The 5476-nt window shown below is 39.3% G+C and overlaps 1 pseudogene; it reads right to left on the bottom strand.

The window, feature by feature from the left end:
* Positions 1-2360: 2360 nt before the first annotated feature.
* On the bottom strand, positions 2361-3803 carry LOC101041894 (cell division cycle-associated protein 7-like; annotated as a pseudogene).
* Positions 3804-5476: the final 1673 nt, after the last annotated feature.

Raw genomic sequence — 5476 nt, 5'->3', positions numbered from 1 at the left:
TGGGGTGTCCATGGCCACTCACAGACACTTGAGACTGCTGTAAAGAGATAGCAGCCACTGGGCCCAACACTCTGGCCTTGCCAGCCTTTATCCAGCACACATTAAATGACAAAGGCTTTGAGTCAACACCACTAGAGAGTAAAGATTAAAGGCCAGGTTTCAAGGCCGAAAATAAACACCATTAGTGAGTAATATCACCTGGTTTATCTCTCGCAGAAAGAGCCATCTGGAATCATCAAAGGTTAATTTTAGGACCACATGAGTAAACAAGTTAGTTAGGTAAACTCACCACATTCCTTTGTTTCTACTCTAATTTATTCAACTAATGGGACAAGGCTGCCTTTAGCCAAGTACTGTAGTAAAAACCCTCAGGCCTTCCAAAAGGGTTTATGTATATTCTCCATAACTAAAATTTCTCCCACCAGCCTGACTGAATCCCCACAGGACCTGGAGACAACAAATAGATCTATATCCAACTGACATGAAAAATGTTGAAAGAAGGAGGGAATAAAATAGACTGAAACATACCCTGTCTCCCATCTACTCTCATACTCAGGACCTAAAAACACTAACTGGCTCAAATAGTATAGAATGATGGTTAAGGATTTAAGTCCTAGGGACAAAAATATCTATATTCAAATTATGGATCTGCTGCCTTATTAGCATATAGTCTTGGATTGGTTATTTAATTATCTGTGCCTCAGTGTCATCACTTATAAAAATTGAGTTAAAATGTTAGCAACCATATCTTAGGATTATTGTGAAGATCAAGGTGAATCAGTATATGTTAAGCACTTTAAATCATGACTGGTGTGTAGTACAGTTGACCCTTAAACAACATGAGTTTGAAATGTGTGGGTCCACTTACACACAGATTTTCTTTCACCTCTGCCACTCCTGAGACAGCAAGACCCTTTCCTCTTCCTCCTCGTCCCTAGCCAACTCCCTGCAAATAGGATGGAGCCCTTTATGATGATCCACTTCCACTTAGTTAAGTTTTGAGGGAGTTAAAGTTATATGCAGACTTTTGACTGCACAGAGGTTTAATATCCTTAACCCCTGCATTATTTAAGGGTAAACTGTAATTTAAAGTAATTGAAGTTTAGTGAGTTTTTTAAGAACAAACATTTTATTATTAAAATAAAAACTTTTGTATAAAAGCATTACATATCAAAAGCTATATTTACACTTATCAGTTCAAGGTCCAATTATGCATCAAACACTGAATGTCACAACAATGATTTACATATGCAAGTAAATTGGACACACAAACACTTAGATTCCATCTCTACCAAATAACTTAATTAATGCAAGAGGAAGGGGAATACTGACACAGGAAACCTGCCCAGAAAGTAGACTGGCAGAGATGTCAGGTTAAGAAACTGCTGAAAGTTACATCTCCAAAAAGGCACTTCTCATTGTTACAAAAGTGCTTAAAATCTAAACTTAAACTCTGTGCCTAGTTTATAAATTTTTAAGAAACTGTAAAGAACCACAAACTAGTTTTTAATATCAATTTCCATACAAAATTATCCAAGAATTTATTTGCAATACCTTACATATGAAGTGAAATAAACTTGGCAAACTACAATTATACTAAAGTTTTGTACCGAAAATTCAAATTGGACTACTCGTAATTTCCAGATAGATCTTCTATCATAATTTTAAGTATTACATTGCTCACCAACCTTTGAATCATGATTGTGTAAGCTGGACATACCACTTACTCTCCGGGCAGAAGAAATTAGCAGAAATTAAGTCTCAACTGTGATAACAATTTGTAACATAAGCATAATACATGGGATTGACAGGCATCTGAATATACTCCAATCTGCAATAATTTCCTATTTTTTCCAAGTGATTAAGACTTTCGTGCCTTGATTCTATTAAAAATTTCAACTAGTATGAATGCTAAATCATGCTTGTTTTTCTGTAAACAAGTTAGAAGGCTGCCTTCTGAAATTCAATAGCTCTAGTTAGCTAATATTATTACTGTGTTTCTAAATGCTTAGGTTTTATGAGGACTATTTCAACACAAAGTAAGTAAAATTGCTTTCATGAAACTGTAATTTAAAAGAAATTATGAAACTAAACATCTAGAGAGGACCATTGGAAATAAAGGGGGATGCCATGAGGGAGGGGTTGGGAGCAGAGAAGAAACTGTAGGAGGGCAAAGTGTAATTAGCAATATACCTTTCATGGTGCTCCAGAAACACACGTCCACTGAGATTAACTTGATGAGAGTTTCTTATAAAACAGGCTGATCATCAAGATTCTTAACTCAGGTTTCAGTGAAAAAATTGAAAACTTTAACAAGAAAGATTTGAAAAGTAGAAGGCAGGCAGTGAGTTTTCCACATATTATGCTTGTATTTCAAATTTCTGTTTCAGACTTTTCAAGTAAGCATGTACATTCCCAAAGCCATGATATTTGTCTAAATACACAAGGACCCCACTTGCACACTGTCCATCTCGCTGCCGGCAGAAACTGCAGTTGCAGATTCCTTAACAAGGCAGGCAATGCCAGTTCGGATGCAGGAGAGCATCTCTGACCTCTTCACCATAACAGTTTCGAAGGCAGGGGCAGCAGAACTGTCCTCGAACACCCCAGCAGTCTAGGTTTCTGCAGTTTGTTTTGGTATCAATAGTATTCTGATGGCCTTGATGACAAGTAGAGCCCATATCAATAGTATTCTGACGGCCTTGATGACAAATAGAACGGCTACATAGCTTCTCTCGAGAGTTGCTGCAGATGTTCTCCAGCTCTTCCTCTGTAATTTCTTCCACTGGGTGAATTATATGCTGAAGGGTCATGGATGATCTGGAGGGACGATTTCTGAGTGTGTCATTTTCGTTCATGTAGCCGTCCATGGTCTTCCTCTTTTTCACCAACATGTACTTATCCTCTTCCTCATTCTCCTCCATGGGTAGAGCATCAGCGGACCTGAGGATCCGGGACCTTGACCTGATAAGAGGAAGAGCTCTCCGTTCAGGGCTTCTCCTGGATGCAACACCTGGAAATGTATGCCTTCACAGTCTCCTTGATTGTGAGTTGGAGCCTGGGAAGGAAGGTCTTCCAGGGAATGAGCCAGGGAAGCTTTCAAATTCAGACATGAATTTTGCAAGCATTGCTTTGTTTTGCTTTATATTTAAAGCCCTTTTCTCCAAAAAATTCATCCCACTTTAATCTTCTGAATCAGAGTTGGAATCAGTTACAGAATGCTCTGAGGGCTGGGGGTGGGGAGGAGGGCTCTATTTTTTGTTGGTTGCTCCCCTGGTACTTCGCGCTGGAAACTTCATCGCCATCTTGAGAGGTCCAGAGTGCCTGCACTGGCTGCGGGTCCTACACCCTTCCCGAACTGACTGAAGCCTCATTCCATCTTGTATCTCACACTCTGAGAAACCGCAATATGATTCATCTTCAGAGTCGGCATGAAAAATACTGGCCAGTTAGTTAGTGACATCTGGCCTTGGTTTCTGTGAAAATCCACAATGGTCTAATACACCTTGCACATCACTTTCTGAAAAGCAGCAGAAAGATTAATTATCAGAGTTCTCATTAAAAAACAACAACAAAAAACAAACAATCAAAAAAACAACAAAAACCAACCAAACAAAAAACATTGACTTCTTCACTGATATCTGACCTGAATTTAGGTTTCGTGTTTGCAAAATTATCAGAAGCAAAGCTGTCAAAACTGTCATCAGAGGATGTTGAGGTTTCATGGAAATCAACTTCACATATCTGAATTTCTTCAAGTTCTTTACTCTGAGATCTTTCTGTGGCATGCCATGAGCATCCATGCTGGCGGCAGGTGCCCAGGCAGGTGCTTGGAGTAGGGAGAGCAAAGCACTAAAGTTTAGTTTTTAATTGCATGCATTGTGTTGATCAAATACTAGCTAACATATTTTGAACACCTACTGCATGCTAGCTTCATGCCTGAAAACTGCAAACTGGCTGTGTTTCTTGTTCAAAGCTATTTGTTCCTGTTAAATGGCCTGTTACACATGATTCTCTCCTAGATTCTGGTAATACTTTCCCTCCGCATCTCCAATAACCTAAGGATGGTGATGGTTCTGCTACTTTTAGTTTATTTTGGACTTATCTCATCAAGATTTTTATACCATTTGGGGATTTTCCAATTGTTCTCTGGAATTTAGTTACATGCTTCCCTGCCTACTGGATGCAGACACCTAAAAACAATGTGTAAATTCTTGAGACAGAGGCAGGGGCTTGCTGAGTCCAAGATGCATCTCCAGACAGGCTCAGGTTTCTGTCCTGCATGAGGTTTATTTTCTCTACTCTCCCTCTTCCTTAATCCTATAAGGCCAGTGATCCCAAAATATCTGAGACAGGTCTCAACCAGTTTAGAAAGTTTATTTTGCAAAGATTAAGGATGCACCCATGACATAACTTCAGGAGGTCCTGAGGACGTGCCCAAGGTGGTTGGAGTAACCTTTGGTTTTATACATTTCAGAGAGACATGAGACATCACTTGATATGTTTAAGATGTACATTGGTTCAGTCTGGTAAAGCAAGACAACTTGAAGTGGGGGCTTCCAGCTCAGAAGTAGGTAAGAGACAAAAGGTTACATTATTTTGAGTCCTTGATCAGCCTTCCAGAGAATACTCAATTTAGTGTGGCTTGGTGAATCTGTATTTTTACATAAATAATAGGGCAGAGGAACCAATCAGATATGCATTTGTCTCAGTTGCACCGCAGAGGGGTGACTTTGAGTTCTGGCTGTCCTTTGTCTATAAGGAATTTCCTTCTGGGCAAATTGTGAGGGAGATATTTAGTTTCTTTGTAGCTATCTTACTTAGGAATGAAATGGGAGGCAGGTTTTCCTGACCTAGTTCCCAGCTTGACTTTTTCCTTAGTTTAGTGATTTTAGGGGTCCCTAGATTTATTTTCCTTTCACAGGCCCACCAAAATTGTCTTATCTTCTTAAATAGGAGAAACATAACAACTGACATTAGTACTACCCATTTGTTCATTCACCATTTGCCTTTTGTGTGTCAGACACCACAGAATGGTTGACAGTTCAGATATGAAGTAAACATGATGAAACCCTGCCCTCTCAGAGCTCCAAGCTGTTAAAGGGCTTCCCTATCTTCCCAGCTTTCCTCTGGCTCTCTCTGGCCAGAACCCCAGACAAAGTAGAAGACTGGAACTAGAGAAGGAAACTAAAGATACTTGTGTAGATCTTAACTTTTCTAAGATAACCCCCAGAAATATGATGGTAGTGGAAGTGAAAAAGCTAGTTTAGCCACATACTCTGTTATTAGGCTGCCAGTGACTAGGTCACAAAAATCAGTCATGGAGAGAAACCTAGGTCTTCTACTTCTTCCCCAGCATTGTTGAGGGATGAGTTCTAAAAGTCAGAAAAGGAGAAACAGTTTTAAGGATACATAGGAAACTGAAACAATAAAACATCAGTTTAAGTAATATATCCTAAAGTATTCTCCAAATTAA

This window comes from Saimiri boliviensis, chromosome X (genome assembly GCF_048565385.1).
Source record: "Saimiri boliviensis isolate mSaiBol1 chromosome X, mSaiBol1.pri, whole genome shotgun sequence".
Lineage (NCBI taxonomy): Eukaryota > Metazoa > Chordata > Mammalia > Primates > Cebidae > Saimiri > Saimiri boliviensis.
Note: the sequence above shows the minus strand (reverse complement) of the source record. Positions and strands in the feature narration are given on the sequence as shown.